Consider the following 25,954-nt stretch of genomic DNA (forward strand, 5'->3'; position numbering starts at 1 on the left):
TTTTGAACGATTGTGGTTTTTACACCAATGTTATAAGAACTCGCGCATGTGTGAAAATATTTTTTCATTGTAGAATGCTCTGTATGCTAATTGCTCGGTAGTCACTTCGATTGAAATAAACGAACTACATAACACCAAATAACTAAGTGTAGGCCTACAAATTACGTAATGCAAAAATTTCGAGTTTTTGATGTATTCCCTACACTACCCTCCGCTATGTAATAATAACTACACACAGATACACAGTTTGTTTAATGCCTTTGTTCCATAAATCATCGTTTAATATTTGGCAGGTGAAGCTCACTGGAGTGGAAAGATAGAAAAGCAAAGTCTAGAGACGTTTAATTTCGGATTCGGAGCTTGACCTTCAGTTTTTATTCGACAGACTTTACAGGCAGGCAGTGCTAGTGCTACAATGCTGTTGTCTCTAATAGTCTCTTCCAGTCAAGATTCGAACATACGATGACTGAATTGTTAGAACAGTGTTGCGCTTCGCGAGCGATTGGAAGGCTAATGGGTGTGTGGAAAAATATAAATGTTTCTTTTCCGGTTCAGCTGTTTACAGAAAAAAGAAAGACGAACTACAACAAAACGCTATTACTAAAACATATTGATAAATTTTTGACAACCAAGTACCTACATATAAATTAGTTTCACCTGCTATCTTATCGCTACACAAACTTTATCTCAAGAATCTGTAGTACAAAGCTTAGCAGAGGTGGGTTGGCATGAATCCTCTTTTGATAACACTGCGAGACAAATTGAAATTGAAGATATCTTCAATAATTTAATATTTAAATTGAAATCATAATTGTTGCTAGCAGCAGGGAAGCAAAAAGTTGAATGCAATTATATAAGTATTGCATACGTAGCATATCTCTGCTTAGCTACTGCAGCAAATCTGCACAATCAATACACAATTGTAGAATACTAGAAAAAAGATAAGCTTGAAAACATCACGACAGATAGGCAGGGGATTTAATTACAGCAATTGACAACGATCAGAATAGTTAGGCAAATTGATTTATAGCATTACGCCACGGTAATTGATGTAACTCAGAACGAACAAATATGCGCTGTATCGATTCATTATGCTAATTGTCAACTCCATAGGCTGGTGTCAATATTGAATTCCAGAATTATGAATGTAAATAAATACTATTTATATATCCCTTAGTTTAAAACCAGTTAAGTTAAACAGTAATTTATTTGCGTTGTCAGCACATTTTGCACAATCAAACCGCGTCGGTTGTCAGCAATTTGTATGGAACCAAAAATAAACGACATTACGACTTTGATAATGGTAATAATGATTTGGAAACAATATTTGAATCATCTCGCTTGGCAATTTAAGTACCCTAAATAAAACTATTGTGCAACTTTTAACATATTTCTTATTTCTCCAAGCTTCCTGGTTCTATTATGTCACTGAAGTAAAGTCAAGTGAAATGGTCGTATAATATCATTAAATCGCCGTTTGCACCATAATCCTCCCTACTGATTTCAATTTTAAAACCACCATTGGAAAACGGAGAAAAAATGCTACAAGATGTTTCATCAAATTAGGTGTGCATTGGCATTAACTAAGGCTTGTTTGCGACAAAATTTGGACACCCCTAAACACACACAGCTTCGGAAATCCGGATCTCTCGTTAAGAAAACTTGCCAGAAAGCTTGGATTTTCTCCAAGCACTGTTCACAATGTTTTAAAATCGTAACTCGCTTGACAACAGCTAGGAAGAAGGGAAGTGGAACAAAACAGATCTGAGGAACAACCACAAGGATGCGAAGGTAAAACAAGTATTACGGAGGAGACCAGATCTTTCTGTACGCACTTCTAAGCAACGACAAGGCATGAAGTCTTTCAAGGTGAGGACTATGCCAAATCGTAATGGTAAGCAAAATACGACGGTCAAAACAAGCGCTCGTAAGCTTTATCGCGAATATTTAACGAAGTTTCCATGCGTTATAATGGACGATGAAACGTATGTCCTAGAAGACTTTAAACAGCTACCTGGTATGTCTTTTTACACTGCCATGAAACGGAATGGCGTTGCAGAGCATTTTAGAATAAAGAAGTAAGCCAAGTTCCCCAAAAAATATTTAGTATGGCAGGCCATATGCAGCTGTGGTCGAGCAAGCAAAAGTTACATCACGGTTAACAAGGAAATATACCGGGAAGAATGCCTGCAGAAACGTTACCGTTCCTACACAGTCATGATGTACCCTTGCTGTTTTGGCCTGATTTAGCATCCTGTCACTACGCCAAAGATGTTTCGGAATGGTATGATGCTAATGGATTCCATATTGTACCGAAGGAGGCGAATCCACCTAACTGTCCAGAGTTACGCCCCATCGAGCGGTACAGTGGACCCCCGTTCGGTTGAACGATTCCTCATGCAAACTAACGGGGTTAGTTTTTAATTTGAACAACTAGTAACCCTAAATTTGCTGGTACTTGTGTGAACTGGCTGCCCTGCTCTTTGTTATTGTTTTGGTGGTTTGTTTGATTCAGTTGGCAGTTGCAAGCAACGAATATTCATTCTCCGATCGGATTTCTACCATAATCGTTGGGAAAACGCAATGTAAAACAGATTAAACACGCTAGATCAGCACAAGCAAATCGTGTTTATGTGCATTGTCTGCATAAGCAAATGACGTCATATTGAGTATGACGTTTGAACCATTTTTAATTTGCACGTCGTGCAAACCAACGGGATTCAAATTAAAAAATGTTCAGATTAAAAACGGTCAAACGAACGGGGGTTCATGGTATTGAGCTTTGGTGAATAGAGAGAGCTGTCCCAGCACAAACAACAAGCAACAACTATAGATAAATTTCGAAAATCTTGGACAAACGCAGCTAAATTGGTTGCCAACAAGTCTGCACTGACCCTCATGGTAAGGGTAAACTCCAAAGTTCGCCAATTTTTCATGCAGACCAAATAAGTAACGTTGTTTGATAATTATTAACGATACACACATAAATGATATAAAATTTTTTCATGGATTAAACTTCTAGCAAATTTGTTGAGGTGTCCAGATTTTGGCGCGAACAAGCCTTGAACGAAACAATCAATTATCTGCAGCAAGATTTTTTTGTTAGATTATAGTCACTTGAACACTTTTAGGTCATTCGTGACTTCTTCGGGTTTGGGATTTGAACCCGGGTCCTCGGCGTGATAGGCGTGAATGCTAACCAATACACCGGGACTGACCCCCTGCAGCAAGGTTTACAATTCTCATGAAGTGTTAAATTTTGCTTTATAAAATAAATTGCTTAACCAGGGTAATTCAACAGCACATTAAAATTAATGAATGCTTCATATGGCATTCATATCATATTATCATTCATATCAGCATATCAGCATCATTCAAGGGTTACTGCTGGCGTGAGACAGGGCTGCATTTTATCACCGCTTCTGTTTCTCATCGTTATGGATGAGATATTAGTTGGAGCAATTGACAGTAGACCAAATCGAGGATTGCCTTGGAATCCTCTAACGATGGAGCAGCTCAATGATCTCGACCTAGCCGACGACATTGTCTTGCTCGCACAACGCCGAAACGATATGCAGAGCAAGTTAGATGACCTCTCCGTGAGCTCCCAGGCAGCAGGTCTCACAGTCAATGTAGCGAAAACTAAGTCTATGGTAGTGAACACTGACAATTCCACCAAGTTTACAGTAGCGGGACAACAAGTTGAGCAGGTAGCCGTCTTTCAATATCTTGGTAGCCAAACAACGCCCGATGGTGGTACCAAGACTGATATAGCCACACGGATCAGGAAGGCCAGGGGTGCCTTTGCAGGTCTGCGAAACATTTGGCGCTCAAACCAGATCACTCTACGTACGAAAACCAGAATCTTTAATTCAAACGTTACATCCGTACTGCTGTATGCCTGCGAAACGTGGTGCGTCTCAGCGGAGACAACGCAAAAACTGCAGGTATTCATTAACCGGTGCCTGCGATATATTATTCGTGCCTGGTGGCCTGATAATTGGATATCCAATGAGGAACTCCATCGTCGGTGTCATCAACGGCCGATAGCCACAGAAATTCGTGAGCGTAGGTGGAAGTGGATCGGACACACCTTGAGGAAAGGAGCGAACGAGGTTTGCAGAGCAGCACTCGACTGGAATCCACAAGGACAGCGTAGAAGAGGCAGACCCAGAGGCTCATGCAGACGGTGCTTAGCCAACGACATCCGGGCTGTAGACGAGAACCTGTCCTGGCGACAGGTAAAAGCCATGGCGGGTAACCGTCAGCAGTGGAGATCTCTAATTTCATCCCTTTGTTTTGCCGGACCGGCGGACATGGACACATAAGTAAAAGTAAGTAAATATCAGCATCATTCATATCAGCATTCCAATGGTGATCTCAAAATTAAAATCGGTAGGATCATGGTTAAAATGGCCATTTTTTGATAAAATCCAACATGGCAACCAAATTCCAGACGGCCGCCAAAAAATCGTACTCCATTTGAATACTCTGTTCTTTTGCTTTACGGAACCATGACATTTGTTAGTTGTTTCATTGCAAATTTAGGGAAAATTACTTCAAATAGCTCTCAAGGTGTGCTTAAAATTCAACAATTTTTGAAACTTTCGGGCCCATTGGCGAACGAGGGGTCCACTGTTTCGAGGTATTAAAAGTACAGTTATTATTTTTTAACTCTTTCAAGTGCAAAAGTTCCAATATTTGAAGACCTTGTGTTAGTAGTGGCCCCGTTTCCGCAAGAATTACGTTGGGCTTGAAATTAAACTTATAGTTTCAGCCAGGTGTTCATACTTAAGGGTGACAAAAAAGATTAAACCATGCCTAAGGCTTTGATGGAGAATAACTATATCCGCAATAAGTTTAAAAAAACTCTCCGTTTCGTGGAAACGAAGACCCCATTACTAACAAGACTGGCATCTCTGTTATTTTTTCATATAATCGTGGAGTCGAGCGTCACTATCACCGGCGCTTTTTTTAGGGAAGGTGGTAAATTTTGCAAAAATGTTAGTAAGCTCTCCAAAATTCTGTATTGGTGTTTGTTCGGCTATATTGGCATGGCTGTACGAATACAAGTACTCACTCACACAGATGCATCCAGAGACTCCAACCTCAATCCTTCCTGGCAACACCTTATCGGTATTACTTCAGGGAGAGCCTATTGTGCTTAAGAGGGTGCGTTAAGTAAAAAATTATGATAAAAGCTAATTAAACAGTGTAAAAACTTGTTTACCGCCCGTGAAATGAATTCAAATAGCTTCCACAAATAACAAATAGTTGTCAAAATATCAGAAGAAACAAATCCCAACGAGATGAACCAGCCCATGGCTGAAAATCTCGATAATAAAGAGAGAAAAAAAACAAATTCCATCCATTTCATACTGTGCGAAAGGCAAGAATAGTCCATTTTACCCAATTCACCCCAAAATATATAGTAAAACCTAATTAAAGCGATTAAAACTAATTCAAAGATAGAGGAATAAAGTCGAATAGCACCAATTCATTCGAAAAACATCAGGAGAGTTGAATGTCATCGATTTAGTACCGTGACGAATTCACAATCGGTACGTTTAACCTAATTCTCTCCTAGATCTACAAAAACACGTTCATTTGCTATTACGTAAAAAATTCGTAATTTTTCAACGATGGTGTCTTTAGAGAAGTTTATCAATAAAATACAGTGCATCTTTTTAAACTATTACGGTGATCTTCTATTCTGATAGATGAGTGATACAATCTTTTGTTTTTTTTAATACCGTCAAACGGGGTAACTAGCAACAGTTCTCAACTATGAGTGCAAGTAAAAACTTATCTGCAGCACATTTGAGGGCATTTAATTAATACGAAGTTATTAGGTCTAGAATAGAATAATTTCACATATTGAGAAAAAATATGCAATCGATATTGGTTGCTGTAGAAATCTTTAACTAGTTTGTTGCTAGTAACCCCTTCAACGGGGTAACTTGCAACAAGTAATATTTTTTTGGAAATTGAAATTTAATGATTTGTATGAGTTTCTTTTGACTTCAATATGCAAATGTTTATTCGACTGGCAATTTTCAATGCTTTTGCTATGAATATTCGCATAAATGTCCCATGTCATGTTGGTCAAAATAATTTAAGACCGCGTAACGGAATTTAAGTTTTTATGTCATTCATGCAGTTGATATTCCGTGTCTGAATCCGATAGAGCTTTTTTAAGGACTATTCACAAACTACGTAACGCACTTACGGGAGCGGGAGTTGTGTAACAACGCATTCCACGTCGTATATCCATTATACAAAATCACGCCACAAAGTTAAAAATCATCGATATCTTGGTTACGTAATATATGAATGTTCATTACTTTATGAGTGATCGTAACTAGAAACTATCATATTGCTGGTCGATTTCTTTCAGTGAGATTATGTTCTATTCGGCCTCTTATATGAATATTGGGGTATACTGAATCCAAAACAAACTGGCATATTTCCGACTTACTGAAAGCACCTTACACTCTTCAGCTGTGCTTTTAGTGTTGCTTGATGGAAAATTAAATGATAACTTGCTTCGTGAAGTTAACGGAAAACAGTTTTGTACATCTACCAGCTGTTGTAAGTTACCCCGTTTAAGTACTTGTTCTACGAATAATGCGGTAACAAGTAGGATCAACAAAACTAATCATCATAAATCAAATATTTTGTTTCCTTATTATTCACCTTTATATAAAAAATGCATGTTAGTCTTCTTTTATTTGAAGTGCTTGTGGGCGAAGCAAACCTTTTACAGAAGAAAAAATGGCAATAAATTTGACACCATGTTGTAAGATTTTTTAAAAATCACCAAAATAGCAGAAAATCAACATATCAGTTTCTAAGGCTTCTTTGACCTGTTGTTAACAAGATTCAGAGATTGATAGAGATTAAAAATTGCAGTAACAGATCAAAAATACAATAAATTCGATGGATATTGCGTTGTTCCATGTTATCCCGCTGTTGCAAGTTACCCCGTTTGACGGTACGTTAAAAAAAAAGTTTTCTTGAGAAAAATTGTAGAACACTATATATCTTTTGCTCGTTGCGAGATATAATGATTTGTTTAAAAAGTACACTTAAAAATCTATTCTGCACAATAGCTTTGAATCCAATTTATTTATTGCTTTCAGCTGTTCTTCAAAGTTATTCAATATGATAAAATACACATTCTTTCTGAAGCCTGTTTTTGCCTTTGAGTTACCTTTAATCAGGTTATCTATGTATATGAGGGTGAATTGGGCAAAATGGACTATTCTTGCATTTGGCGCAGCATGGAATGGATCGGATTTGATTCTTCTTATGTTTTGACAACATTTGGAAGCTATTTGAGTTCATTTCACGGGCGGCAAAGAAGTTTCTATATTAATTAACTAGCTTTTATTATAATTTTTGCAGGTTATAAGGCAAAATGGACCACTTCCCGAAGTCTGCGCAAGATGAAACCATTACCATTCGATTTTCTGAATTTTGACATAGGAATAGGTATCTTGTTAGATTCCAAACCAGCGGCTTCTAATTCTTGGGATTACGAGCTCGTTTTTGCCTTTTGTGCATTAGGAGATTCGTTGGTCACGATTTCGGTGATTAAAGGATGAGAAGTTCTCTCCCCCTTGTTCTGGTCACTGGTGGCCGACAGACTACTTCACAAGCTATCATAGCTTGGTTATGAGAACATTGCTTACGCCGACGATGCTGTACTTGTCGTCAGAGGAAAGTTTGTCGCAGTCGCTTGCAAGGAGCTCTTAATCAGTACCATGTTACGGTGCTCACAAGACTGAGCTTAAGCAATGAAGTCAAACGCCTCAGAATAAGTTCGGCACAACTTCTTCGGAAATTTTGTTCTTATTGCATATCAAGTATGGAGCTTAAATCCCAAAACGGTTTTATTAACCATGTAGTACGGAATTGATGCACATGACTACAACTATCCGGCTCAGCTCCATCAATGGGTATCAGCAGGCCGTAAATTGTGTACAGCAATCGGGGCTTTCCACAAAAGACGATCATTAAGCCTGTCGCAGTGGCTTTTTAACCCAATACCCTTCTGAAATAGCTTATTCTACGCTCTTTCCCCTTCACGCCTGGCCCAATTATGTTTGGATCCTATCAACACCTTTGTGTCATTACTTTCTTCTAGGTTCCCTCCGACCTATAGTCTAACCACAGACTAACAGACGTAACACTGAAGCCTCATTCCATCGCCAACAAAAACGATCATTTCAAATGGTAACTTAAGCCAAGACTCAAACAACAGTCGCTGCGCGAGAACGCCGCTCGTTTGCGCTGGCGCTGTTGTCAGATAATATACAAGTAAATTTATAGCATTGCTAACTTTATAGCAAGCTGCTTTACGTAGCGCGAAGACTGCACCAGGTGATGCTAGTGTTTTTTCCAAGTTGTAGGGGTGTCATTGAAACGACGTTTTGTTAGAAAATTTGTTCGAAGTGTTACGTCTGTTAGTCTGTGGTCTAACCTCATTAAAAGGTTAAGACCAAAACACGATGTTGGTCTGTTTTAGGTTACTGAGATGCTTACATACAAGCCATATTTCAATTGCGTCGGAAATGCTTATTTATTATCTCTGCTGTTATTTATTGTTTAATATATTTTATTTACATGTACAAATTTTAATCCAATTCAACTAATTACAAAGGCTAGTTAATTACAAGTATAATTACATCAATTTATTTAATACTAATATTTATATAATAACTCATGGCTTCAGTCATATTTCTGATGATCTAATTGTTTTGTTTATAACTGTTGTACATTATCACGCCTGTTTTTCTCTGCATAACTTTGCTTATCTTCTGTATGCCTTGAAGATTACGCAATTTTGCTGCAGATAGGTAACGGGACCGCAGAGTATGAGTGATTGGCAAATGGACTTTGCCTATCCCTAAAAATATACATTCTACTGAACACTGACACGTTAAGGTCAATTTCAATCGCATTCAAAATATTCGAACAATATGGGCAATGCAAAATCTTACATAACCCAGGGTGATCTTTCGGTAGTTCAATAGATCACCATTGCGCAAACAATGATGAGAACATAGTCGCGAAATTTCCCAGCCATATTTGTAATCCACTTGTCACTAGTGTAAATACAAGTGACGATAAATATCACAGTACACAAAAGCGGTAGCCGACAGGGCGGTGATAATAATCTGATTATGTAAATTTACGCTAGAATTATTCTCGCAAGCAGCGCAATGACGATATTGTCGGATGCCGCCATCAGACCAAAGTTTTGTAGCCGCAATTAACGAAAGCCTTTTATAACCGGCTATTCCAGAGTCTTATCCGGTGTCAAGCTGACACACAATCGTCACAACGTATCAACCGAAAGCAGTTCAACGCTGGTCGCATGCTAACTGCTAATTTATTTGGCAATAAAATGAGGACCACCGCGAACCAAATGCAGCTTAAACGTATGAGAGTGAAGAAAAATGGTGCACTATTAATCTAATGTGTATTCGTATGCATTCTTCCTGAACCACTTTAATGCACCAATCAGATATACATATTGCGCTTTAAAGCTCGTGCCGAGGAACGATTGATATATTAATTCTAATTGATAGATCAATAGTCAATCAATTCTGGCTTCGAGCAAACGATCGAGCATAACGTTTTGCGGTGGTTACTTGAAACTAAGAATCTTCAACTGTTTATAACTTGATGATCGAATGTAGATAAAACTGTCAAATAGGAGTAGGTTTGATCTGTTTAACCGCCAACAAAAATAGCTTTTGAGTACAATTCCGAAATATGAGTATAAACAATAGAACAATAAAATACAAGCTGAAATCATTACTGTTTCCCATTAGTACCGCCACTGTCGCTAGTACTGAATCCTCCTAAACCATTTTCACGGTACCTATTATTTGAAATATAGTTGTAAGCCTATTGAAAGCCTTTTATAATATATCACTAGATGAAATCAATATAACAAAAAATTGTTATTGTCATCTCAAAATTTATTCAACAAGTGCATAATTTCAATCTCAAGTTCATATTACAAATTGGGAAAACTTGTAATAAACTATTTCAATCGAACCGCACTATGCCGGCTGCCTATGCTCGACTGCCAATCGCGTAATCGAACTGTGAGACACTCACTCGAGCATGGTCGTGATCACGTAGCAGTGATGGTCGCCAGAGTAGGGGAATGACTGGATAACCGATTGCGATTGTGCATTCGACACCTACGGCAATAAATATTAATCGAAAAATGTATTCGGTGGAATCAGCAAAACGATTTATTATACACAATGTTATCATATTGCACTGTTACTATCTACGACGAAATACCTCAAATATTAAAAACGAAATTCATGCATTTGCACTCCAAGCATCTACAAATTCAAAGACATAACAATTGTGATCAAATTTAAAAAAAAATCATCTGAAATTCATTTCCAGTTTGGCGCAGTAACGGTTTATCGAGACAGTCTCGCATACAAATGCGAAAATCAGCTGGGACGAAATTGCTTCATGCTGACGCAGGCACGCGGTCAAGTTCATGAAACTCAATCCTCGTATGTAGGTAGGTACCAGGATTTGGCAAACGATCGACTACGGGCGTGTATGGACTTTGCTTCAAAAAAACTAGCAGACTGCTGAAAGCGCACAAATCTATTTTTGGACCTTCGCTTCGACACTGAATCCATACATAGGAATTTATAACAAAACATTTTTGGACCATTCAGGCTTGCCTGCTATTAATACTTTCAGCTTGTGTCAATCAGTTTTGTTTCAAGAATTGTGCACTTTTTTATTTATTTTTATATTAATAATATTTATAATAGCAATTTGAAATTTGCATTTGCATTTGCATTTGCTCTCGCTATTTCGCAGGTCATTGATACTAGTCAGCCAATTTCAATTTTTAGTGATGTATAATTAGCAGCATCTTTGGCTCGAGTAGCACGTTCCACACGTTCCGATATAATTAAGGAAAATGAAATATCATGAAATTGGCAATTTGGCAATGTACACTTAACTAAAAATTAGTCTGGACACTTCTTGTACGCCGTTAGCACACGTCTGGTTGTGGGAATTAAGATTATTTGACGGTATCTATATGCTATTTACACTTCTGTGAAGTACAATTTTATCACATTGCAAAAAATAGTAAAACACGAAAGAAGGAAAAATAACTATCACCACCACCATTATCCAATTTGGTTCGGTTTCAAATTAGCTAAAGTGACGAATTTACCAAAAATTAACAGTGCATTTGATAGGTAACCAGCCGTAAAGGCAAGACTTTTCATCACATTGTTTAACCTATTTAAAAAAACAAAGGGGTTGTGTACAAGACACGACCGCATAAGTGACGCGGGACTATGTAAGTCTCTATATAGCGATCCATGCATTCATGTATCCATGTATGTAATAATACGATTCTTCACGAATTCATGCTACATGCAGCATTGGGTAATTTGGAGGAATTTGGACGCAAATCACCTATTATCCCAAAACCTAGGCATCAAAACTCAAAAAAGTTGAATCGTATACTGAGATTTACTTGTTTTCTGTTTACCAGCAGTTTAACAATTGTATCTAGCTTAGTTTTGCTAAAATATGGCAAAGTAAAAATAATGATTTCTCGGCATCAAAATTTTGTTTGGGGTGATATGGACATCACCCACTGGGGTGAAATGGAAAATGTGTAGAAAACTGTTGTTTTTAACGAATTGTGGCTCATAGCAGATAACGTAGGAATACATATTAACTAGTAATAGTGTTTCGAGCTCAATTCGGTCTATCTGAGCGGACGAGCCAGTTCTGAAATTATACCAATATCACTTTAGTTTTTTCGCAAGTAAACAAAACCATACTTCGATGCATGTAGATCTTAATCGTATTGCACATTAGTTACATACAGGAGCTCCTGCATTAGTTCCTGGCGGCTCAGAGAGGGTGGTCAAACCTAAAGCTGAAGGTAAAATGACAGTTCGACATATCGATTGGGATAAAATACTTACGATAACAAAACGAATGTGACATTGCATTTTGCACAACCACAGACATTCAGGGATTGGCTCAAGTGCCTCAAAAATCACTTATTTAAATACGAATCTGAGTATGAGCGGAAATGACAAGAGTAAAATATTACATTTAGTCTCAAACACATCGAAATCCCATTATTAAGAGCCCTGAGTTTTGTTGCGAATTTGGCCTTTGACGATCATACAATAGAAAATAGAAGTGTAACGTTTGAATGAAAGATTTCAAATGCTAATAACTACTAAACTACTGAACGAAACTAAACAATTTATATGTCGTTGGATAGACAAAATGGCCAGCAATTTTATGAAGGGGGTAGAAAAGCAATTTTATGGAGGACGTAAAAGGGAGGGGGGGGGGGGCTTTACAAATGAAACCCAAATTTCCTCACAACTCGAAAACTGCTCAAGCAAATGGAACCAAATTTGGGATGTAGGATTTTTTTCTATGGTGTACTGAGACCACTTACCCTTCTAAGAGGGGGGCTTACATAGAAATGGAAGACAAATTTCTTTATAACTCTAGAACTAATCAAGTAAATGAAACCAAATTTGCCATGTGGGGGTTTCAAAAGGCAAGAATTTTTTCCATGATGAATTGAGATTCCTCCTCTCTTTAGGAGGGGGGCTCCCATACAAATAGTATACAAATTTCTACATAACTCGAGAACTAATCAAGCAAAAGGAACCAAATTTGGCATGTGGGGGTTTTTGGAAGCAGGACTTTTTTCTAAAGTGAATTAAGACCTTTGCCTTCTTCAAGAAGAGGTGCTCCCATACAAATGAAATACAAATTTCCTCATAATTCGAGAACTAATCAAGCAATTGGAACCAAATTTGGCATGTGGGGGTTTTTGAAGGCATAAATTTATGATGGTTTGAGACCCCTCATCCCTGTGGTAGGAGGATAAGGACTCTCATACAAATAAAACATAATATTTTGCGTATGTGCTATATGTTCTGCTATATAACAAGCGGTAAGCTGTGAAAATAAACTAGCAAAACCTTCTCGGAGAAAAAGACACTGAATCGACGCCTATTTCCATTCATATCAAAAAAGAAGGACATTCGAATGGCACGTCATGAATGAAATCATGAAGTTTGAATCGCTGTCAAATCATGACTGAACTCCCGTATCAGGCAGCAAAAAATCATGAGTATTATTCATAGTGTATTTTCATAAGGCATAAGCTAGAAACCTTAAATCATGAGTCATTTTGCTCATTTTGGAGATTAAATTTCTATCCGTTTTGTACTTATGAATCCCCGTCCACGTATTTTCAAAACCACCATTGCATTACAATGAAGAATTGAATTTGAATATTTCACTCTTCTCTTTTAAACATTCACTTAAACAATGGCACTCACAGATTCTTATAAACATACATATGCCAGAAATGCAGTTTACATTAGTCTTTGATCTAATGATCTGATATAGTCCTACGTCACCCTTTCGTACAACCCTTAGGGCTGTATACCTTTTAGTTTTTGTACTTTTACGGTATTTAGAATCAATTAGACCGAAGAAATGGCCTAAAATCAACTTGAACATTTCACCCCAAAAAAACTGTCCATTTCTCCCCACCAGCATACACGAAAACTTGAGTTTACTTTTATGCAATCTAGCTATAATTTTCTATCAAACAGTTCCTTTTATGTAGCCAAACAGAACTGCACTGCACAATAATTTGAAAAGTTTGTTAAATTTCTGAAAAAAACCTTAAAACCTAGAGCATAAAAGTTACATCCTGTGTCGTTTTAGGCAGTTGTTTTGTTTACGTTTATATTTAGTAACACCTGTCAAAGTTAAGCCCAATTTTTTTACGCACTAATGTATCCTACGAAGAAATCACGAAAGAATACGCAACCTCACCCAAATGGCTGAGATATAGAGGCATGAAAATTCAAGTAGAATCTTCAACTTGCATTGATTGGCATCCTGTGCTGTGTCTCGGGGTCCGAAACTACGAGCGCCAATTCATGAAACCATATCTTCTATTTTTTAAATGTCCAACCTCATGGGGCTGTCAGAGAGTGGGGAAGTGGTTTCTACATGAAAACACAATTTTTAGTATTATTTTGCAGTGTAATGTTCAGTATGCAGAAAATCCGAGTCAATTCGCCCTTTACGTTATCGAGAATTACATATTTAAAATGAGGCAATAAAAATGATAACAATATTCCTTTGCCACCCGGACAGCACAAGAAGGCCGGATCATGGATTTAATTACGGTAATGACCAATGCCGTATTTTTTGGTGAGCTTTCAGCGTATAAAGACGTAAACAGCATGGCAGGAGTATTTATTTTCACTTTTTGGGTGCGCAGAATTTGGAGCAAACATGCGCAGAATTAGGAACATGGGCAAGAAAGTGCGCAGAATTAGGCACCGTGGATAAGTTTACAAAACGAAAAATATACTCAATTGTTGGTCGACTTATAATTCCCATATTTTTGACCAGATATTATAGACCATAGCACTACACGTTGAGGCTATTCACGTTGTTAATTTAAATCTAGAATACTTAGAATAGCGGAAGAATCATAAAAATGTCTTAACTACGCAGAATATGGTACGTTTACGGTAATTGTAATGCTTGACTATTGATACTATGTAAAGAATTGCAGGCAAGTAACTGACGCAAAGCAGCAAATGAAACGTTCAAAACTATTTTTGGACAAGAGAGTCGCCGATTTTCCGCGTTTTGAGAATTGCTGTGTAACGTCACGTGCACAAATATCTCTTCAGCCCTGTTTACTGGTTGGACAACAGTTCCGAACAAATTCTTGAAGTACACATACCGACACAATCTGGCAAAAGGAAAGGATTACCGCTCACGCTCTATGACGATTCACTTTCAGGACATCAATTTGGACTAGATTCAATTTTCAAAGATAAACTCGGTGGAAATAAAAAGGTGGTTTCATACTTCAACAAAATTGTTTACTTTCAGGACATCAAATTGGACTAGCCTCAATGTTTAAACGATAACATCGGTTGAAGAAAAGGGGTGGTTTTGCACTCTGGCGTGCTTCCCAAGCACAGATATCAATTTGGTATAGGTTTAAACGTCGAAAAGAATCTTCGACCGGTTAGGACGAGGGGGTTTTGTTGTTTTTTTTCTAAAACGTAATCAAAATAACAGTAAACAGATGGTGTATTAACTGTCGCCTGTGAAACAAGGCGATTGCGAAGAAAATGTATGGGGATATTTGACCTTGAATCTTTTTGTTAATTTTCACTCATTCGTAATTGAAAAAGAAAGTTATAATAGAAATCACATAATTGCTACATCTATTATGAGTCGATCGCTATCTAAACCATGAAAATCCATTCATAATTGGCAGAGCGCTAGAAATCTTTCATATTTTCGAGACGCTCGCATTTTTCGATTTTTTGGTATGACACCCTATCCCAAACCTTGCCGTAACTCGTAGTACTACGTCAAAACAGGGTTTACCGGTCATAATCAGTCAGGAATCAGTACAAGAACAAGATGCGATTTGACCAGCTGTCACTGCTCCGAAACGCTGTCAGAGTCGCATCCAGTTAAGGAAATGGATTTCATGACAATGCATTTTTCCAAATTCTTCTCTGACGTTTCAAAACGCCTCAAGAGAATCCTGCTGCATCTCAGTACAATGTTACTGAGGTACAGCCATATCACGAACAAATAAGACACATCACTTATGGTTCTTACAAAACATTAGCAAACTGTAGCAGACAACAAATCACAATACGTATGCAGTCGACCACCGCTTCGTAGATAGGTTGGATTTAACCCGAAACTGGTTAGCGAAAAAGGTAGTTTTAATGTTTTGTAAGAACTATAAATGATGTGTCTTGTTTGTTCGTGTTAAGTTGCTCTTACGTTAAGCAAAAAAGTCAATTTATAAGTTGGTACAGCCATATCTGGCTGTGCAAGCCCACGAAGCTACTGTCGGCAATAGGTCGACTGGAAAGCCTACAACCATGCAGGAACAACGTGCCGAACTGTGCCCATTCCTAGTAAAACTAAGTGATGAGCAGTTTAGGAATCTAGTGGCCAGATTAAGCAACTTAAGAGAACATCTGTTAACAGAAGCAGTAAAGGCTGAAAAAGCTGATTAAAACGCATGATATGTATTATTATACGCATTAATTCACGATTGTAATGATACTAAATATAGATACTGCAATCCCAAGGAAGCTAGCAGTGTGTGAACTTGAAATTGCCGTAGTGCAATAAATGAAACACATGTTGAAACAATAACTTGCTGTGTTTAAGCCGTTGAAATTGCGTTGTAGGTAACATATCCGCCAATACGGTGATGGTTCGGGTTCAGATATTGCCATTAAAGAATTATGTCACGTTTAAATTAGTGAAACGGTATGCAACCGTTTGTGTTTTATACATGTGTTCTTTTATTTGTGGTTTATACATTTGTATGCTAGTTTTTTTAGTCTAAATAAAAATCCAAAAGATTAGGCATCGATACAAGAAATGAAAGCAACAGCACAGGATTGCTTTCCTAAAAATATGGAGTTTGAGATTTAGTGGAAAACATTTGGCAGAAAGTTTCAACTATCACAACGGAAGCGCATGCGATTCAAAAAAAAATTACTTTATAACGGCAGTTTTTTACAATCAACGGAAAGGTTGATAGAAGAAAGTAATGAAACAAAGATGTCGTCGTCCTGTCAGTAAAACGAGTTAGATTAAATTTCTCAGTCGGTGCACTATGGGCAAAAACGAGAGAAAAAACGGACACAATTAAGATACGGCCAGCAGGCTTATAAAATGTAGGTGATCTTATGTAAAATTTTCCGGAAAAACGCGTGGTACCCACCCCTTTCCTGTTTGTCATCGGGAAGTACCCCATTTTGCACATTTCCCCCTATTTTTAACATTTTTCATCCTCATTGGATTATTCCAAGCAGATTTTTGATTTTTGATTTTTCAGATTTTTAATAACCGCGGACTATTTTGGCGGAGTACAAACGAAAGGTGGGGAGTGATTTAGATACATGAACCGCAAGTCGCAGAGACTACTTGAATAGATCTTCGTTGGCGAAAGTCAAGAGGACGCGGTGAGCCAATTATGTTGCGAAGATGTCGTACGATAATACGACGAATACTGCACTCCTTAAGAGCACTACCAGTACTTGGAACTAAGAGGTCCATTGTGAGAACTTGCTCAACCAGGTTGAAGCTGACTTATGAGTGCCACGACGCCCGAGAAATTAGTGACCAGTAGCCAAGGACTAAAACTGGAGTTTTTGATATGTTATCCCAGCTTAAAGCTGCCAAAGCACAAGCATTTGGTGAGAATGCGCTGCTCTTTAACGGATATAATTTCAATTGTGATGGCTTTAGCTATGAAATATAGGAACTTCTAAATGAGCGTCCAGAAGCGGCCAGTTTTGGATTATAGGTAGCCCTGGCTTCTAAAATATTTCAAAATCATAGACAATTTTTTAAACAGCCGTTTTTGGAAAGTGGTAAAAGCTATCAAATTTACAAAAAGACATTCCATTGCTCCTAACACACCTATGATTTAAATGAATATCTTTCCTACTTCCCGAAATTGACGTATTGGCCTAGTTTTTAAAGTTATAACCTATTTTTCCAACTTTTAATAGTCTTAAGGTTAAGAACAAAACTGTTGAATTAAATACGTCTCACAAGAACAAAAATTAAAACCTAACATTACCATCGAGAAAACAGCACATAACACTATAGGATAATGTAATTATTTTTGATAGATTAGGAGAATATTTACCGTTATTTCTGAATGCAATGGTTGAACGCTACCCGTTCAGCTCTGCTAGCGACTAAAATCGAAAACTTTATTTAGTCATACCATAGAACCGGTTTTTCCCTTCTTGCTAACGAATGTGATTATCACATTCGGTGGGTTTTATTTAGAAATCTTTTTACTGCATGTGTGCTAATTAAACCAAATAATGAAAATGTTAAACAGAATTTAACCCGCTAATCAAATTACTAAAATATAATAAAAACAAAACAGTGAACCAGTTAGATATATAGAATTTTACCATGGTTGTATAAGAGAAACAAGTGGATGGGGAGATTAATAAGAGCAAACAGGAAGAACCAGAAAGCCATATTTAGTTAATGATCAAATTAAATACATATAAACTGTCTTTAGAGACACAAAGATGATTGGACGTAAGCTTAAGTATATTCTATACTTTGTTACATATTGGCACAAAGATGATGGATCTTTGAAAGATGCAATAAAATGAGAAATAGACCTTCTATCGACAGAATTTGGCATTTTCCGTAGTATTAAAAAAATCTGCATTCCATAAGCATGTAGTATAGAAAAATTCACGATCGCAAGGTCAAACTTTCTTCATCCATGCAGTCAAAATAAACCAGATGACGTAAGCAAATATACACATCAAAGAATGGTGGTTTAGTAGAATCAATATATATAGAATGCCAGTGTCGCTGTTTTTCTATAGGACTCATTGTGGTAAACATGATGCTAACAATCTGTATCAAGTCTGTGAATCGGGAACTTCGTTGTCAAAGTTGCTCATAGTTATTTATCTGTTCTTTATCTGTGCGCTGGTTGGTGCTGTCATCAGTGCGTTCTCCGCTGTGTTTTTATGCCAGTGAAATGGTTTTAAACGTTCTTTTTCTTTTCGTCCGGATGAATAGAATCCCACAGCTGCGCCCTTTAGCACCGATTTTTTCAGAAATTTGCAGCAAGCGAAGTTTCCAATCACATTACTTGGCAGCCATAATTGAAATTTTAAACTAGTTGCCAAAGTTTGACAATGAGATTCCCTTTTTGGTGAATCTCAGGCACACACACATTTGCATATATAATGTAAATACATTATCTGAACATGTGTGATGTTTACCACGCGCACTGCAGCGACACTGGCATTCTATATATATTGATTATACTGGTGGTTTGCGTCAAAGTGGCTCTCTAAAACTTGCCGACAGGATGAAACCCAAACAAGTACATTTCCAAACAAGTCCAAGCCTTCTAATGTCCAAGCATTGTTGGAGGTTCTAATAAGTTCGAACTGCTTGTGCCGAGTTTATATATTTTTCAATTAGCGGTAACATCAACAACGGCAGAATCTGGAGGAAGATGATCAGCACAATTGCACATGTTTGTGTTACGAATTCAAATATTTGGCCACAATTGCTCAAGATCAATATTGTCATTCGGTTTTTGGGTTAGACGATATTCGAAGAACACCGTCGCCCGACGTCTTTGCTCTTCTAGTTTGAGTTAACGATCGTTACGTGACAATTGAAGCTTAATAAATGAAAAATAGACCCAAACTACTAAACTGATTTTTAAATCGGTACAAAAAAATCACTAGAAAATTGAGAAATAGTTACATTTAACGTGCTCAATACAGTAAAGAAAATTAAACAAATTTTAAAATTTTCTTTGAAGATTTATAAACAACTGCAAAATCAGAATATGTTTTTTCCACAAACAACAAACTCTTCCATAATGCAATCTCCAATATTAATCAACGTTGAAGACATGCGGCATTTCAAGTTATATGATCGTGAAACTTTTGGTCAAATTTGATTAGCCAGTTGTTGAAAGTAAGTACGCGAATCGATGTAAACAAGTACACACGCACGTTCAACCTCGTGGCAAATGTATGAAAGCTTTTCTCTGGTAATGAAAAGCACACTTATTTTCCCATCGTTATCAACAAATATTTATTAGACTCGGAATATTCTAATGGTAAATGCCATAATAAAATCCTCTCAAAACTGACCGCCTCATTTAGCCACTGCACACGCAATTAATTACGTCCTGCCGTTCAAATCAAACCCATTACGTATGAGCAGAAAACATTTTGAACCAACATATGCGCGGCGCGTAATTCTCAGCGGATTCCAAAAATAGCCCGCCCATCCTATGACACGTATCCCTTGACTGATCGCAGAAAATTTACACTTGAAATGCTTTGTAAATTATCTAGATGACCGAATATTTTGAAAAGGTGTCAAGGTCAAACAAAACGTAAACTAAAACTATCCATCGGTACTTTCTCCAGCATCGAAAACTGGTTTTTAAGAAGAAAAGGAAACGTTCTGAAGATGAGCTACGAAGAGCTGAAGATTGTGTGCATATTTCATCACCACCCGTGTTAGGCCTGCCTGTATCATATGACTTTCCGAAGTGATATTATTTCGAAACCTTGAATCAGCCGTGCGGCACAAACATTCACAGGCGTGTGACTCTGCTGCGTCGTCACTCACGTAAACGTATCAAAAAAAATGTGTGCAGACTTTTTACTGGCAACTACGTGTGTTCGTAATAATTATCAGACACTGACGTCTTCACCATTTTTTAGTTCAGAATCGCAAAGTTTTCTAATACAAACCATTCTGGCTGTAGGTTGGCTGATGATCAGAATTACACTGCAGAAGTTCTATTGCAATTGTACATCCAGAAATAGCACTCGAATGACCTTCCCGGCTCCTTGAAATATTTCGAATACAACCGCTTGGGCCAACAGCATGAGCTTGTAATACCTACTTTATTCCAGGCAAATTTTGACGTCAATGTGCGTTTTTGTCGAGATATAATTATCTATGTAGGTATATTGCAGCGCGCAAGCACTGCAAAACGATAAAGTTGAAGTTTTCTCAGATATCGGAAACGATGAACTATTAATGACCGTTCCTTTTGGGATGGGTACCTTCTACCTATATGACTAAAAGCAGTTGATCGGATTCAGTTCCCACGTGTTTGTGATTAGCTATTTGAAGGCAAATTATAAAATGTTTACATAACGCATTACAAAAACTATTTTTATGCCAACGTAAGAACCGATAACTCAATATTTAGTGAACGGGACATAACACTAATAGTTCTTACAAACGGATAGTTTACCTTTTAAACCGACCGGTTTCGGGAAATATGTTTCCCATCAACGGGGTGATGTCCAACTGATTATCTTGAAGAGATGGAGCATTTACATCCTTAACTTAGTCAAACTGAAGAGCGGCGATATTATTGGAGCATCGTCCTCGTTCATTAGCGGTTGCTCAGCTGTAGATATTTGCATAGACTCCCAGGCATTTAAGTGTGACGATTTTCTCACATTTTTTAACATTTTTGCACTGTCCCAGTCTATTTGATGTTGAAGACTAATGGCATGCATCGCCACACTGGAGTCGTTTATGCGTTTGTTCTCTGTTGCATTCCTATGCTCCTTTATCCTGGCTTGGATTTTACGACGAGTTTGGCCGATGTATATTGACGGGCAGTCTTTACAGTTGATTTGGTAGATTCCTGACCTATCTTTGGTAGGAACCTTATCCTTCGCGTTGCACAGTGAATCACGTATGGTATGGAATCACCATACGTGATTCACTGTGCAACGCGAAGGATAAGGTTCCTACCAAAGATACTTTCGAGTTATTTTGAGACGCGGCGAAAGTTGGGACAAGGTGACGGCTTATTTTGCATGCTATTCAACATCGCACTTGAAGGGGTGATCCGACGAAATCAGGGTCTAGGACGAGTGTTCTAAACATAAATGCGACCAAGACCAAATACTCGAAGGAAACAAACGCGTGCCTCTCGCGAACGGTAACTGTTGATGGCGACGAACTAGAAGTGGCAGATGGACTCGTGTATTTGGGATTGCTGGTGCACACGGGCAACAACACTAGTAAGAAGATCTAGTTGCGCATTTAAGCGGGAAATTAGGCTTCCTTAGCCCTTCGCAAAACGCTAGGCATACGCTATTTTCGAGCGGAAGGTACTGCGGACGATATTTGGCGGAGTACAAACTGAAAGCTGAGAGTAACGGAGACGTATGAATCATGAGCTACAATCACTGTATGAAGAGATTGCCATCGTTATCTGGCGAAAGTCAGTAGACTACAGTGCGACGAAAATAGTTCTCTTTAACAACTGCACGACTGCACCAGCATCAGGAACAGGGAGGCTCAACGTGATAGCTCGACCAGGTCGAAAGTGGTTTGCGACTTCTGTGAGTGGGAAATTTGCAACGAGTGGCCCAAGATAAAGTTGAATGGAGACGAACGCTTTAAACAGCATGAGCCGGGGTGGCTACTGACGACGACGACAACTACGCTTTTGCGATGAATAGTGAAAAAGAAAATATCTACACAGCGGGAATATATACACTGAGTTTTTTCCCGGTTTCCAATTCCAATGAGGAAAATTTCTGGAGGGCGCCTGCAGAATTCTGGAGGGGGCCTGGTACCCCAGGCACCCCCACTAGCTACGCCAATGATCTTTGGTCACCGCCGACAATAATACGAGTAAGGAGATCCAACGACGCATTCAAGCTGGAAATCGAGCGTACTTTTTCCTCCGCAAGACGTTTCGATCTAGGAACATACGCCGCCGCACAAAGCTGACGATGTACAAAACGCTAATAAGACCGCTAGTCCTCTACGGACTTGAAACAGTAACTTTGCTTACGGAAGATATACGTGCACTTGCCGTTTAGGCGGAGTACAAACGGAAAGCGATGAGTGGCGGAGGCGTATGAATCACAAACTACAGGCATTGTTTGGAGAGTTTCCCATCGTACATCTGGCGAAAGTCAGTAAGCCGCACACGTCGTAAGCATGCCGGACGACAGTACGGGTAAAACAGTTCTCTTCAACAACCCCAACCGGCACCAGAAACAGGGGGCTCAATGTAGATTGTAGATAGCTCAATCAGATCGAAAGAGATTTGCAACTTCTAAGGTGACTAGATAACGCGTTGGGCTCCTCTATTTCCGGACTCTTGGAAAGAATAGATTTCGCTACACAGTCATCAGTCATTCTTGCGACATGTTCGGCTCATCGTAGTCTTACGACTTTTGCCAGCTGTACGATGAAAATCTCTCCAAGTAGAACCTGTAGCTCGTGGTTCATACGCTTGCACCACTATACGTGTAGGTCAAAAATATTTTTCGTACAAATACGGCATGCGTACTTATATCTTTCATAAGCAAAGCTACTGTCTCAAGTCCGCAAAGGACTACCGATTAGTGATTAAAGTCTTTTATACCGTCAGCTTTTTATTGCGGCACATGTTCATTGATCGAAACGTCTTGCGGAAGGAAAAGTAGGCCCAACTTCTAGTTTGAATGCATCATTGAATGTTCTTCCTCGTGTTATTGTCGGCGGTGACCAGATATCCCAACTATAAGAACTCATTAAACACTTCCAGTTCATCACCATCAATAGTCTCTGTCCGTGGGAGGCGAACGTCGTTTTCTCTAGAGCCTCTTTCTATCATATATTCCGTTTTTGACGCATTGGTCTTTAGCTTAATCTTCCATCTGTAGTCCGCCGTAGGTTGCCTCCACCGTCCCAAAGTTTCCAGTAATGATGTCAAAACCGTCTGTGCAACTTAAGAGGTGGCCACTTTTGCTAAAGATTGTTCATCTCGTTTTGATATCCGCCCACCGGATCACACGTTCAGGAGTGACAGTTAATCCTCTTGCCGCAACCCTCTGCGTGATTCGAAGGGACTCAAGATGCCCAAGGGACCCAAACATGCACGTAGGACTCGCTCACACACTCCAGGTGAGGTGATCAGCTGCGTCAGTTTGTCCAGCAAACCTTTTTTGTGCATTATCTGCTATAGATCTTTACACTCAACTGGATTGTATACTGGCCTGAAATCCTTGAATATATTATGTGTGGGCACTTTGTACTCTCGTTCTGAACTGCACTATAAAGTGGTTTGCTATTGAGGATAGACGACGTAACAGGAGAAAACCTTTTTCACATGCCCGTATTGAAGATGGGGCAAATCCATCCACAGCTGCGGTAGTTTCTCTTCCTCCCAAATCCTGAAAATTACCTTATGGAGTGCCGTTTCTATTGTTTTCTTACCATTTTTGTAGGGTTCTGCCGGGAGTCGGTCTTAACCGGCGGCTCTGTCAGTTTTCAGCAGTCAGATTTCTCGTTGAACCGCTTCGAGATAGGGAACCAGGATGCAATTATGGTTTGTAGGCACTGCCAGGTTAACTTCTGTTGCGCCTTCTCCTGTTATATCGCTATTGAGTGCTATTGAGCCTTGTGTACTTATTTCTATTCGAAAAATGTTAGACCCATCCGTTTTGTCGATGTTTGCCCTTAGACCTTAGACGATTTCACTAGTTATGGTATCAAATGAAAGATGTCTTAATAAGAAATATATTGGAATGAATCCCAACTTTTTTTTTTATTTTAGCAAAAATATTAGCTATAATCTATTTTTGCGTTTTAGATTATCCCTTTTTTATATATTTTTTTTAAATTCAATTCATTACTAGTACTATTGAGTACTATTGAAAGACTCTCTTTCGTGTCCCTCTCTTACGATTATTTCCTACGGTGTGGGTGATTTTCATATAAAGCTGACTAGCACACATTTTAAATATTTTCTTGATTATTTTTCACAATCGAATGGTTTTCTCTAACAATGCGTTATGTCTCAATATTTAGTGAACGGGACATAACACTAATAGTTCTTACAAACGGATAGTTTACCTTTTAAACCGACCGGTTTCGGGAAATATGTTTCCCATCAACGGAGTGATGTCCAACTGATTATCTTGAAGAGATGGAGCATTTACATCCTTAACTTAGTCAAACTGAAGAGCGGCGATATTATTGGAGCATCGTCCTCGTTCATTAGCGGTTGCTCAGCTGTAGATATTTGCATAGACTCCCAGGCATTTAAGTGTGACGATTTTCTCACATTTTTTAACATTTTTGCACTGTCCCAGTCTATTTGATGTTGAAGACTAATGGCATGCATCGCCACACTGGAGTCGTTTATGCGTTTGTTCTCTGTTGCATTCCTATGCTCCTTTATCCTGGCTTGGATTTTACGACGAGTTTGGCCGATGTATATTGACGGGCAGTCTTTACAGTTGATTTGGTAGATTCCTGACCTATCTTTGGTAGGAACCTTATCCTTCGCGTTGCACAGTGAATCACGTATGGTATGGAATCACCATACGTGATTCACTGTGCAACGCGAAGGATAAGGTTCCTACCAAAGATAGGTCAGGAATCTACCAAATCAACTGTAAAGACTGCCCGTCAATATACATCGGCCAAACTCGTCGTAAAATCCAAGCCAGGATAAAGGAGCATAGGAATGCAACAGAGAACAAACGCATAAACGACTCCAGTGTGGCGATGCATGCCATTAGTCTTCAACATCAAATAGACTGGGACAGTGCAAAAATGTTAAAAAATGTGAGAAAATCGTCACACTTAAATGCCTGGGAGTCTATGCAAATATCTACAGCTGAGCAACCGCTAATGAACGAGGACGATGCTCCAATAATATCGCCGCTCTTCAGTTTGACTAAGTTAAGGATGTAAATGCTCCATCTCTTCAAGATAATCAGTTGGACATCACTCCGTTGATGGGAAACATATTTCCCGAAACCGGTCGGTTTAAAAGGTAAACTATCCGTTTGTAAGAACTATTAGTGTTATGTCCCGTTCACTAAATATTGAGACATAACGCATTGTTAGAGAAAACCATTCGATTGTGAAAAATAATCAAGAAAATATTTAAAATGTGTGCTAGTCAGCTTTATATGAAAATCACCCACACCGTAGGAAATAATCGTAAGAGAGGGACACGAAAGAGAGTCTTTCAATAGTACTCAATAGTACTAGTAATGAATTGAATTTAAAAAAAATATATAAAAAAGGGATAATCTAAAACGCAAAAATAGATTATAGCTAATATTTTTGCTAAAATAAAAAAAAAAGTTGGGATTCATTCCAATATATTTCTTATTAAGACATCTTTCATTTGATACCATAACTAGTGAAATCGTCTAAGGTCTAAGGGCAAACATCGACAAAACGGATGGGTCTAACATTTTTCGAATAGAAATAAGTACACAAGGCTCAATAGCACTCAATAGCGATATAACAGGAGAAG

At 38.4% G+C, this 25,954-nt stretch overlaps 1 protein-coding gene across 2 annotated transcripts in view; it reads right to left on the bottom strand.

Annotated features, from left to right (window-relative positions):
* LOC128733888 (protein I'm not dead yet-like) overlaps nucleotides 1-25,954 on the bottom strand; it is a 58,268-nt gene that overhangs the window by 12,597 nt on the left and 19,717 nt on the right. The window lies entirely within an intron of this gene.

This window comes from Sabethes cyaneus, chromosome 2 (assembly GCF_943734655.1).
Source record: "Sabethes cyaneus chromosome 2, idSabCyanKW18_F2, whole genome shotgun sequence".
Classification (NCBI taxonomy): Eukaryota; Metazoa; Arthropoda; class Insecta; order Diptera; family Culicidae; genus Sabethes; species Sabethes cyaneus.